The sequence below is a fragment of the Dendropsophus ebraccatus genome, chromosome 3 (genome assembly GCF_027789765.1).
Source record: "Dendropsophus ebraccatus isolate aDenEbr1 chromosome 3, aDenEbr1.pat, whole genome shotgun sequence".
Lineage (NCBI taxonomy): Eukaryota > Metazoa > Chordata > Amphibia > Anura > Hylidae > Dendropsophus > Dendropsophus ebraccatus.
This window is the reverse complement of record NC_091456.1, coordinates 83,661,115-83,675,261: the sequence shown is the minus strand read 5'-3', so window position 1 is coordinate 83,675,261 and position 14,147 is coordinate 83,661,115.

Genomic DNA, 14,147 nt, shown 5'->3' with positions numbered 1-14,147 from the left:
TTTTCTCCTAGAATGTTGAACCTCTGTGCGACCATCTTTAAGTGTGATTGCAAATGTTATGTATAAATTTACATGCCTATATGGCAATTGTGAGGCACGGTGGTCTGAATGATCATTTTCTTTCTTGCAATACATTCCCTAAGCATTCAGATGTTAGTTGTTGCTATGGAAACAGTGGTGCCAGGATATATAGCTTTTGTGGAATACAGCTATAAAACAAAACGTCAGCAGAATCCCGAGTCATTGCTACACTTTCTATATTGAGATAAAATTTCCATGATCTATTTATGTAAAAAATATTTGACTTACAAATCTCTACAAAATCTCTCAAATCCATGAATAAACAAAACTTGCTCTCGCTTGCTCTTTTTCTGGCAATGAACATACTCCTCCATAAATTTCTTCATTAAACTATTAATTATACCAGCACAGTCCCATCTCTAGAACTTCTTTTATACCTTTCCCTCCCCCTAGCATTTACCACTAGTGTTGAGTGGACTTGCCATACTGTTCAGCAATGTTCTCCGACCCTGAACACTCAGCATTTTAATCATGCCACCTGGTGAAGTTGGATGCTGCCCTAGGACTGCACGGAAAACATGAATTTAGGCTATGGCTGTATCCATGATTTCCAGGACTCCCTAGGGTGGCATTCAACTTCCCCAGCCGCCAGGAGTCAATGGTCAAGTGTTTGGGTTCAGAGAACCTTGCCGAACCCCAACAGTCCGGCAAGTCAACTGAACACTACATACCATTACAACCTATCAGTCCATTACTTACTTTCTGACTCTTTAAAAAAAAAGGGCCCATGGTCAGTCCAAAAAAATGTTTGTTTTTATATTATTTTATAGCCTCAAGTACCCTAATTCCATTATTATTTTTTTACTTTATCTCTACCCCATCCAAACATGATTCATGTCCCATTGCCTGCCATCCTTTAACAGTAACTCAAGACAGTAAGTAACCTGCACCTTGTAGTGAACACTGAGGTCAATTATTGGTATACCGCTCTGTTGACTTGAAAATGCATTCTAGGATACTGTCCAGGAAAAGGTTATTTATTGCTGTAATAATTTATTTTATAAAATAATTTATTTTATGATTTACCTGATAATTTTATGGTTCCTTTCCTTCATCTGAGTTTTGACTGCTGCTAAATGTTACTTGTTTTCTGCTAAAGCTGAAATCAGTTAATTAGGATTTCTAGTTCACCAAAAAGGTTTTTCTTTTAAGTGGCATAGAGTTGTAATTTACTTCTATTAAAATATCTCAAGTCTTCCAGTACTTATCAGTTTATGTATGTCCTGCATGAAGTGGTGTATTCTTCCCAAAGAGCAGGAGAGGTTTTCTATGGGAATTTGCTACTGCATAAATGCTACTGCATAGATCGTGTGAAAGGCTAATATGGCAATTCGCTTGAATGGTTTCTAAAATTGTACATTGTCGCAAATCCGCGACCATGGACAATTTTAGGGGACGTGTGAATGCAGCCTTACCCTTATTCACTGTTAACAGCAGTAGTGTTTATTTAAAGGAAATCCATTAAGGAACAGAGCCAAGAGTCATCACTGGGAGGAATGTGATAGGCCTGGAGATGAGATCGGAGCATAGTCATAATGGAGCCAAGGGTCTAGGATGTGTATTTTCTATCTTCATTGCGACTTTTTGATCGCTTTTTATTACAATTTTTCTGGATTTGATGCGTCCAAAAATGCGCAATTTTGCACTTTGAAATTTTTTACGCTTACGCGGTTTACCGTGTGAGAGCGGGAATGTGATCATTTAATAGTTCGGACGATTACACACGCGGCGATGCCGAACATGTTTTTTATTTATTTATAAAATGGGGAAAGGGGAGTGATTCAAACTTTTATTAGGGGAGGGGGTTATTTATTAATTTAAAAAAAACTTACTTACTTTTTTACACACATACAGTACTAGAAGCTCCCCTGGGGGACTTCTAGCATGCCTGCTCAGATCTCTTATAGAGATCTATGCAGTATAGATATACTGCATAGATCCATGAGATAGGCACTCTATTGCTTTCAGCTGCTGCAGCCGAAAGCAGTAAAATGCCGAGCCGAGATCAGCGCCATTAAGGCGCAGACCCCGGCCGGACTCAGATGCGGGGATCGCTCCTCCGTGACAACATCACGGGGTGGGGTATGCTAGTGGCACATGTGGTATGTAGTGGGTATGCTAGTGGCACCTGTGGTATGTAGTGGGTATGCTAGTGGCACGTATGATATGTAGCGAGTATGTTAGTGACATTTGCGTTATGTAGTGAGTATGTTAGTTGCACAGTGTATGTTAGTGCATAATGCATTTACAGTGCCGTGGCGATTCAAAGAGTTCCCCTGCTGCCAGCATAATATTGATACAATCCAGGTTGGGCATTCAACATCCACGTTGTCTGTGTTTCATGGACAGAACATGAAACGTGTGAATGCAGCCTAAGACTTTAAGTCCATGTCAATAATATTATAGAGATTTTTCTTGTTCTTCTAGGATAGAATTTTTTAAATAATCTCCAGCTAATGCAGTTGTCAATTGCCATCTAGGATCCCCATTTCTCGATTATATTTTGCAATAGTCAACCCATTGGGCTAATTGAATAATTTAATAAATATGTCTGTGGTTTTATTTATAGGATATCAGATGACCACAGTGAATGTGAATTTCCCTAAAGACTTTTAAACAATATTTAAATGAGCTAAGGGATATACATAAGATGCTCTTAATCAAGCAGAACCTACAGCTGGTGAAGAAGATTGTTGGCACAGCTATCAGAATATGGCATCTTCGAATAAGAAAGTCTAGAACAGAAGCCAATAAATCACTAACTAAACCATCTGCTTGAAGATAGCGTAACATTACACTTATTAGAATGGCACTGGATCGGTCTACATGTTCACTTTATGGAAAGACTCATATTTAATATTTGCAATGGGGATCTACTATTCCAGACAGTAACAATTAAAAGAAAGGATACATTGCTTTAATAAAGTTATACATTTACATTAATTTTAGGTTATTTGGCAAAATAATATAATTTTTATTATAGCTATGCTGCCAGCCCCCCACCATGTACTGTATATACTATTAAGAATATACAGGAGTGAGAGTGTGAGTATGTAGGATTTAAGGAGAGCGGGGACTAGAACTGGAACAGCCCTGCAGTTCCCGACATGAACATTGGGGAGAGGCTGCTGTCGCTCCTTACTGCTGCTAGACAATGTACAGTATATTACTAGAGATAAAAAAGAAATAAAAAAAAGTAATATCCCCTGAAAAACACTTAGTACACCATTTCTTTATACATTATGAACAGAAGTGAGCAAAATTTTTAAAAGTTCAGTTTGGCAGATTCACAGAATTTTGGTGTAAAATTTGGGTTTGTCCGAAATGAACCTTAAATGAACAGCTAAACTATGGCAGCTGCATTAGTGGGACTATTGGTTTTTTTTTTCAGTGAAAACCGCATAAAAAACATCAGAAAAGCTTGCTAAACAAGAATAGACAGCTGTGTCTAGGTCCCTGTTTTTCCGCCCCTGTCTCCGCCCCTTTGTTTCTGGCCCTGCAAGAAAATACAGAAGAGAAAAGTATGACAACAGGTTGGCAGCGTGGTGCAGGTGGTGGCCGTCCACGAGTACTTATGAAGTGGTCTCAGGAGGATGAGGAGGCCTCATGCCCACAAGTGCTAATGGGATGGGTGGCCTGAGGAGCAGGAAGATATGGTGTAATGGCAAGTGGTTCCCTTGTCATCATTGCTTAACTACTGGGAGGCTACCGAGTTTGACTGGTAATAGGAGGCAGTTCTGCGCGATCCACCACCATCATACTGGGAAGCCGTATTGGGTGCGCTGAATTAAGTGAGTGCAGCATTGTAATCCCAGAGAGGCCATCAAGCTTGCCAGAGCATGCAGCTGTCCCAGAGAGGCCATGAAGTGTGCCTGAGCATGCATCTGTCTCAGAGAGGCCGTCCAAGTGTGCTTGGGCAGAAGTTTATTTCCAGGCTCAGTTGCTGACCCAGACAGAGAGTTTGGAAGAGGGCCATGCTGAGGCCCAGAATGCTGGTAGAGAGACTGCACACACCCCTTGTGTAGAACTCCTGTCCATCTCAGAACCATAGGAGCTGGTTGAGGAAAAAGAAAGAGTATAGGTGGGAAGTGGAAGGATGTGTTGAATGGCCAAACCAGGGAGAACAGTTTTCTGAACAGAAAGAACCTGTGGTCTTGGAATTTGATAAATTCACAACAACCTGTGCAGGCCTTGCTGGAGAAGCTTTAGGTCTGTGTTTGATACTGTTGCCAGGAGCAGAAGCCATCCCTACAGTTGCTGAATCCATCTCCCCAGTCCCTTCTACTTCTAAGGGAGTCACCAAATCGGCAGACACCATCTCACCTTCTCCTCTAGTGGCAGTCCCCAAGTCAGAAGACCCCATCTCAACTTCTCCTCTAGGGGCACTTCTTATGTTGGCAGACACCTTCTCACCATCTGCTTTAGAGGCAGTCCCTAAGTCTGCTGACCCGACACCATTGCGCCTTCTACTTTAGGGGCTTTCTGCAAGTTTCTGGCAAGTTGGGGCAAACCATCTCACCTTCTGTTTTAGGGACAGTCCCCAAGTCAGGGCTTACCGTCTCACCTTTTGCTTTGGGGCAGAGCAAAGTTGGAACACACCATCTTACCTTCTACTGTAGTGGCAGTTGTTTCCCCATAGCCAGAGGGCTATCCTTCACCATAATGGCTGCCTTGTTCTACATCTACAGACTCCTAACTGTGTGTTCATCATTGTATGTCAGTAATCCATATCTCATCCAAAGCTCTCCTATATGAATTTAACCCATCAGGTCACATCAGATGGCCTGTTCTAAAACCGTGTCTGGCAGCAGAATAACTGTCACTGCGAATTCTGCTGCCAGCCAGGGTTTTTAGAACAGGCTACCTGACGTACCCTGACCGGTAATTCACAGTATTATCTTCACCCAGCCATGAGAGCTGTGGACAGTGTATACTGACACACAAAGTGACAGGACAGGAGCCATTACAGTTACAAAGTTACACAGCTTAAACTATTACCCTCACATCATCCTCCTTTAGTCCCTAATACCTAATCAACCTTGTGTAACCCTCTCTATGCCTGCCTCTTCCTATCATAAATGTATGTGTCCAGTTCATTGTACAGGAGATTACTTGATCTGATATATATATATATGTGTAGTAATGTTGCGGGGGAGGGTCTCTTTCAGCCCATTGAATTACCCAAGGGATACTAGGAGAGATGAGCAGACCCGAGTGTGCAGCATTTGATTACTGGTGGCTGATAAACTTAAAAACATAGATATAGCCTATGGCTGTAAATACCATCTGCAAGGTGCTAGGCAAGGCACAGGGATAACACACATAGTCAAATAAATAGATACTGATCACAAAATCATTTTTATATTTCACAATTCAATAAACAAGCTACCATTGTGTTATTTGCATACTCAAACATAGAAAACCAAAATAAAAAAGGAAAAAGCCATAAAAAGTGTTTTTTTTTCTTTTTTTTTATATGCCATGTCAAGATCCCTCATCTGATTGCTTCTTACAAATTGTTACTGTCATATAAAAATGTGGTTGTTTCTGGTAAGTCATTAAATCAATACCACTATTACATTGTAGAAGAAATTAGTATCTGCTCTGAAAGACTGTTTTTCCTAGAATAAGTTGAATTAGTCAGCACCTTAGACCAAGAATGCAAATGACCAAGCCATCAGAGAAGAGGAAGAAGAAAAAAACAACAACAACAACAACAACAATAAAAACCATCTACATCCACTTGCCCCATATCTTTAGATGACTTTTTAGTGTTTTAGTAGATTTCTTATTTGCTAAATTTTCCTCATATGACCAGAGAAGGTGAAAAAAGTCTGCCTCCTCCCTTGTATACTTTGAGCACTTTTGAGGTTGCAGAGCGCTTGCTCTACAACCTCTTATAAATAAATTCTAAGGGAAGTCTAAAAAGAATCTTAATTTGGATTAGCCTATGAGAGGCATTAACCAAAAAGTTCACCCAGGTTGACATTCCCCCAAATAGGGGAGAATTCCAAATTTCCTTCAATTTTACACATCTTCTTCAGAGCTTTCCATACTCTAACATTCATATTAATTTGTGAAAAAATCTTAGTGCCTCCAAACCCTGCATCTACTCCCTCAAATACATCTGTATATTTCCATTCCAAGGGGTTTAATCCTTAGCCCTAAAAGCTAAATATTACACCTGAAAATCCGTCAACGCCATCCCACCCTCTTCTAATAACTGTTTCCAAATACAGTACTTTAACCTGGCCTTCCTCCTTATCCAAACCAAAATACTGAGCAAAATGAGAAAACTTTTTAAACCAGGAATCAGGTATCTAGATATGGGAGGTGTACAAAAAATGCAGAACCGGAGGGAGAATAATCATCTTAATAAAATTCACTCTGTCGGTCATAGAAATGGATAACCTCATCCAAAAAAACTATTATCTCCCCTGGTTTTAACACCGAGACCAATGGAAATGGAGTATCTTAATAACTTTCTAGGGGTAACAGTAAAGACTTCTCCTAATTCACCTGTAATACTGCAAGAGCACCAAAATCTAAGGCTATGTCAATAATTTTGTGGATGTGTGTTCTTGGTCCCTCAAAAAGAGCAGTATGTTGTCAGCATTTAAAAGTATATATACTTTTTATCTAAATAAAAAGGTTTTTCACCTGAACCACTCCCAATCCCAATAGATCTTCTGATGTTCCCAAACTGACTGCTAGGGGCTTGATGTAAAAAGCAAACAGCAGAGGTGACAAAGGGCACCCCTGCCTAGTACCTCTAGTTGGTCCAAACCAGTCGATAAAGTCATCATTCACTGCTACCTTAGCTATAGGTAAGGTATATAAAAGTTTTGTGGTTGAGATAAAATTATCCCCTAACTTGAAAGACTATAATGGCTATAACCTCCATTCCACCCTGTTGAAGACCTTCATGGCATCCAAAGACAGGATAGAACTTTGGACCTCCTGGTTGAGTTGGATGTTAGCAAAGACCATTGCCAGATTATCATGGATTACTCGACCAGGAACAAATCCTGTCTGTTCCTGACCAATCACATTTATAGCAACCCCAGGCAATCTCCAAGCCAAAACCTTTGCTATGATCTTAGAGTTGATAGGAAGGAGACTGGGTGGAACGACCCTATTTTTTTTTGCCCCATTTAGCAATACTAGTCTCATACATAAAGCCAGACAGCACTTTGTCCTCAAGAAGAATTGGTAAAAGTATATCAGAGAATTCCTTATTAGTGATGAGAGAACATCCTGATGTTCAGTTCGGATCCTGAACATAAAAAAAAAATGATTGGTTCATGTTTACCGAACATTAACAAACAAATAACCAACGTACATATGTAAAAGCATACATTTCGGTCTACGCACATGCGTACAGATTATCAGGTGCAAAGTATAAATAACAAATTGTTCGTGATTGGTGAACACAAACAAGTAGTGCCATGTTCGGACGGACATTCAAACATTTACACACACGTTCGCTCATCACTATTCCTTATGCCCTTCAAACGGTAACCCGTCTGTCTCAGGGGTTGATTAGCCTAAAAATCTATGCAGGGACTGTAATGACTTTTTCTTGGTGTTGCAATCTTAATGTTGAGGAGTGTATTAGTAAACTGTTCCTTAGGCCTTCAAGACTACATAGCTAGGGTATGCTCACACACAGTATGTCTGCCATTTTTTTGTGTCTGCAGCGTAAGGTTATGTTTCCACACAGTATTTTTGCTCAGCATTTTTCAACTAAAACCAGGAGTGGGTTGAAAACGCAGAAAGGCTATGTTAAAGTTTAGTAAATGGCCATCATTTAATGACAAATAACAACCTGTTATTTCAAAACAGCTATTGTTTTAAAATAATAGCAATTATTTGACATTACATGGCAGCCATTCACTAAATTTAAATAGTTTCTGTGTTTTTAGTCCACTCCTGGGCACGCTTAAAACTGGGGATGTTGGAAATAAGTCTGAGGTCTTTGGGTAAAGAGTTCCAGAGAACTGGTGCAGCACGAGAGAAGTCTTGGAGGCGGGAATGAGAAGTTCTGATTAAAGAAGAGGTTAGTGTGAGGTCATTTGCAGAGCGCAGAGCACGGGAAGGATGGTAGGTGGAGATGAGGAAGGAGATGTATGGAGGCGCAGAGTTGTGGAGAGCTTTATGGGTGAGGGTGAGGAGTTTGAACTGTGTTCTATATTTAATGGGTAACCAGTGCAGTGACTGACACAGAAAGGAGACGTCGGTATAGCGGCTGGAGAGGAAGATGAGCCTGGCTGCTGCGTTCAGGATAGACTGGAGAGGGGAAAGCTTAGAGAAAGGAAGACCGATTAGTAGGGAGTTACAGTAGTCAAGACGGGAATGGATAAAGGCGACAGTCAGAGTCTGAGCAGTGTCAGTGGTGAGAAATGGACGGATTCTGGAGATGTTTTTGAGATGTAGATGACAGGAGCGTGTAAGAGCTTGGATATAGGGAGTAAAGGATAGATCAGAGTCTAGCATGGCCCCCAGACATCGAGCCTGATGCACAGGAGTTATGCTAGTACCACAGACTGAGAGGGAAATGTCGGGTTTAGGTTTGTTAGAGGGAGGAAATACAAGAAGTTCAGTTTTAGAGAGATTAAGTTTGAGGAACAGAGAGGTCATAGTGTTAGAGAGAGCAGATAGGCAGTCACTTGTATTTTGCAGGAAGGCAGGGGAGATGTCGTGGGAAGAGGTATATAACTGGGTATCATCAGCATAAAGATGGTATTGGAAACCAAACCTGCTGATGGTCTGTCCGATGGGGGCTGTATAGAGGGAGAAGAGGAGGGGACCCAGGACTGATCCCTGGGGAACCCCAACAGAGAGAGGTAAGGGAGAAGAAGTAGAGCCCGAGAAGGATACACTGAAGGAGCGGTCAGAGAGGTAGGAAGAGAACCAAGAGAGAACAGAGTCCTTAAGACCAAGAGAGCTGAGCATGGAGAGAAGCTGGTGGTCCACAGTGTCAAATGCTGCAGAGAGATCCAGGAGATCTGGCCTTCAGCAGATCGTTTGACACCTTGGTAAGAGCAGTTTCGGTGGAGTGAAGGGGTCGGAAGCCGGACTGTAGAGGGTCAAGAAGAGAGTTATCAGAGAGATAGCGAGTAAGGCGAGAGTAGACAAGACGTTCCAGGAGCTTAGAGATGAAGGGGAGGTTGGAGACAGGTCGATAGTTGGCTGCACAGGATGGATCTAAAGAAGGTTTTTTCAGTAGCGGGGTGATTACAGAGTGTTTGAATGAGGAGGGAAAGATACCAGAGGAGAGGGAGAGGTTGAATATTTTGGTGAGGTGAGCAGTGACAGCAGGAGAGAGGGACTGGAGGAGGTGCGAGGGAATAGGGTCACTAGGGCAGGTAGTAGGACGAGAGGAGGAGAGGAGCTTGGAGACTTCTTCCTCTGTCACTGGATCAAAAGCAGAGAGTGAAGAGAAGGTGGGAGAGGGGATGGGATCTATAGGGCTTTGGGGCTGGGAGGTAATGTCAGAACGGATGTTGTTGATTTTGGTTTTGAAGAAGGAGGCCAGGTCTTCAGCACAGAGGTCAGTGATAGGTGACTGAGCTTTGGGCTTGAGAAGAGAATTAAAGGTGTCGAAAAGGCGTTTTGGGTTTTTTGACAGTGAAGAGATGAGGGAGGTGAAATAATATTGTTTGGCGAGGTGAAGGGCAGAGTAATAAGATTTGAGGGTGAATTTGTAATGAATGAAATCTGCAGAGGTTCTCGATTTCCTCCACAGACGTTCAGCAGTCCTAGAGCACCGCCGAAGAAAGCGAGTTTCCGGGGTGTGCCAGGGCTGCCGGCATCTGTGGCGGGGTGTGTGGAGAGTAGGGGGGGCTACAGAGTCTAGGGTAGTTTTCAGGGTGTTGTGGTAGTGTTGTGCGGCCGTGTTTGGGCAGGTGAGGGATGAGATTGGGGACAGTGAGGACTGAAGAGAGTCTATGAGTTGGTGAGTGTCTATACCACGCAGATTTCTATATATGTGTGGGGTAGGAGTGTCAGGAGGGGGGCGATTGTTTGTAATTGTGAAAGAGAGAAGGTTGTGGTCTGATAACTCTGAGGGATCATTTGTGAAGTTGGAGATGGAAAAGTGGCGGAAGAAGATCAGGTCCAGGGAATTCCCACCCTTGTGTGTAGGAGAGTTCGTTAGCTGTGAGAGGCCGAAAGACGTGGTTAGAGAGAGAAGCTGAGAGGCGTGAGAGGAAATAGGAGTATCGACAGGAATGTTGAAGTCACCCGGGATAAGTGTGGGAACTTCAGCAGATAAGAAATGAGGGAGCCATGTGGCAAAGTGGTCGAGGAATTGTCGTGGAGAGCCAGGGGGACGATAGATGACAGCTACTCTAAGGGGGAGTGGGCGGAAGAGTCTGAGGGTTTGAACCTCAAAGGAGGGGAATGAGAGTGAGGGCTCAGGGGGAATGACCTGGAAGGCGCACTGCGGGGAGAGAAGAACACCAACTCCTCCACCATGCCTACCCTCAGGTCTGGGGGTGTGAGAGAGAAGAAGACCACCATAGGATAGAGCAGCAGGGGAAGCAGTGTCAGATGGTTGTAGCCAGGTTTCAGTGAGAGCCAGAAGGGTGAAGGATTTAGCGATGAAAAGATCATGAATCTCCGTGAGTTTGTTGCACACGGAGCGAGAATTTAGGAGAGCGCAGGTAAAGGAAACTGGAGAAACAGAGGGAGCAGAAGATGGCCGATAGCGGTTCTTGGTGAAGCTAAGAGAGTTATTTGAGGGAAGTAAGAGAGGGTCACTAGCGAGGGAGAAAGGTGGGCCAGGATTAGGAGAGATGTCACCAGCAGCCAAAAGCAGAAGGATAGAGAGAGACAGCAGGTGGTTACAGAGGAGGTTAAAAGACTTGTGAGAGCGACTTCTGTGCTGCACAGTGGAAGCAGTTATAGGGAGGTGAGTGAGGGTATATTGCAATGCCTGACCCTGCTTGGGACTCAGCATTCCAGCTTTTAAAAGCCTGGGAACACCTTTTTGACACATTGAATAGAAGAATAAAAGCATTTTTCTATGTTGTAGAAGCACAGATGGCTATGTGAATGGCACCATGTATCTCCTTGACCTAACAACTATCTATCTATCAGTGTTAGCACTTTGGAATGTGAATTGCAGATGACAGAGACACTTTACGGAGTTCTATTGCCATTAGTGTGTGCGCACGCACACACACACAACTTAATGTATTGCTGAGTTCCTTCGGCTAACCATAACCACTTCCTAAACCTGCTTTTTACCGTTACTCCTCAACAACCTCCTCTTCCCCCACAAACTCTGAGGACACTCAAGTAGCATTGGAAATATTGGCCATAACAGCCTCTTTATTAAAGTGCTTCAAATTAACAGATTAAATAACATTAAATAACAATGAGTAAGCAGCACCAGTAATTCACTATCTTCCATCTGCACCGCACCGACTCAGAAGCTGACAAATTTGTCCCCTGGTGGTTAAGATACATATATAATGTGGTATCCAGATGTAATATGGGGCTACACTTGACCTATTTGGCATTTTCTAACCCTTTATGTGTATGTAAAGCCATATACAGTCTCATATTTACAGACACACATATATACACAAACACACAAGCACATATATTCAGGAACTTATACACATACACACAGTCACATATATGCACATTATAACCTACTAACCCTAAGTATATACAGGACATACAAGCACATATATACACACACACAAGAACACATCCATGAGGCACATATACACATATAGGCACAGACTGTATATGCACCCAGGCACAGACAAACATTCAGGCACATATACAGGCACAGGCTGTTAATACTGTCACATATACACATACAGACAGGCACATATATGTAGTGTCCCAGTACAGGTGTGCCACTAAGTCCTGTATTGCACCTGTCAAAAGGTATTTCTGTTAGGTGTCACACTTTAGGATTATGGGTGTCGTTTTGCACCATCACCACTTAACCCTTTGAGGACCAGGCCCAAAATGACCCAAATTTTGATCTTTGCGCTTTCGTTTTATCCTCCTCCCCTTCTAAGAGCTCTAGCACTTTCAGTTTTCTATCTACAGGGCTATGTAAGTGCTTGTTTTTTACAGGAATAGTTGTACTTTGTAATGGCATCTTTCATTCTACCATAACATGTATGACGGAATCCCAAATATATTATTTATGAAGATATAAATAGGTGAAATCGTAAAAAAGAATGCAATATGGTAACGTTTGGGGGGTTCATGTGTCTACGTAATGCACTATATGGTAAAAGCGACATGATACTATTACTCTATAGGTCAGCCCGAACACAACCACATGCAGGTTTACACAGATTCTCTAATGTTATATATATTTTTTTAATGAAATCCTTTTTTTGGCAATTAAATGTTAATAAAATGGGCCTATTGTGACGTTGTTTTATTTTTTCACCTACGGGTCTGTATGGGGTGTCATTTTTTCCGCCATGATCTCTAGTTTTTAATAATACCATATTTGTGAAGATCGGACGTTTTGATCACTTTTTATTAATTTTTTTTATATATAATGTAACATAAAATCGGTAATCCGCACACTTTTTCCCCTCTTTTCGTGTACGCCGTTCACCGTTCGCAATGACGCTTGTTATATTTTAATAGATCGGACAATTACGCACGCTACGGTATATTATAGTTTATTTATTTATTTTTATATGTTTTATTTATATAATGGAAATTGGGGTGATTTAGACTTTTATTGGGGGAGGGGTTTTGGGGCAGTGTGTTAGTGATTTTAACTTTTTTTTATACATTTTAAATCCCTTTGGGGGACTTGTACATACAATACTTTTATTTTACACACTGATCATTGCTATGCCATAGGCATAGCATTGATCAGTGTGATAGGCGCTCTTCTCATTAAGCCTGCCTGTGCAGGCTCAGTGACCGGAGCGCCGATCGGACCGCACGGAGGCAGGTGAGAGACCTCCGGCGGTCCGTTTTAACGATCGGGACCCCGCAGTCACACTGCGGGGGTCCTGATCGGTAAGTGACAGGGGACTCCCCCTGTCACTTACAGTTAAACTCCGCGGCGTTTAAGGAGTTAATGTCATGCTGAAGTTTATACCCAGGCCTGGCCTGAGGACCAGAGGCCTTGAGCAGAGCCAAAGATGTATAATTTTATGAGAGACTTTCATTAGCTAACTATGCAGTGCTAAACCCAGATGTGGGGTAACTGTCATCTAGGATCAACCTTGCCTACGCCAGGGATTAACTCAGGACTAGTAAGGACTATCCAAAAGCAGGGATTAGTCTGCTGTGAAGCAAAGAGCTTAAGTCGAAGTACCCCATTGGAACTTGCTCGACCTACGCGTTAAACTTTGAGGGGTTAACTATACCCAGTCTTTCAAACTTAGGATTCATACTACCAAACCTGACACTAGATAGGCTCTTCTGGCAGAAAGTGGTCTTTTTCTTATCTTACATTAGAAAATAACAGTATTCTCAAGATCCACAAATATAAAACCATCTGCTTTCAAAACATACCATACTAAGACTGGGGAGTAATATAATCTGTGTATAATGTTGAACTTAATCAATTGATGGTTCCCCGAGGGGGAAACCTTTTTTATATTACGATACACAATGCCCCAGTTTACTGCACCACCTATTTCGGTTTCCCAAGCTCTCTGGCTCCTGAACACCAAACCTCTTTCCCGAAGGAGGCAATGGTACAGTTTTGAAACCCCTTTACTTTGCACCGTTCCCCCCTCAGTTTATCTATTATTGGGTTTACTACAAGACTATAGTTTGATTTTCCCAAGTCCACCTTAAGGGCTCTCGAAAGTCTCATATAGTCAAACCATTGCTTCTCCTGCACATCGTATTCTCTTTTTATCCGCTCCCACGGTTTGACTTTTCCTTGGGTAACAACATCCGTTACCAATCTCAGACCCTTTTCATGTAAAGAGTGTATTACCCCTAACTTCTCCACCTCTGTCAAACGATTGTGGGTCCAGAGGGAGGAGAAATGAAGAAAACCCTCTATATTCAATAACCTTTTTAGTTCCTCCCAGGTTCTGATAATGGTTTTG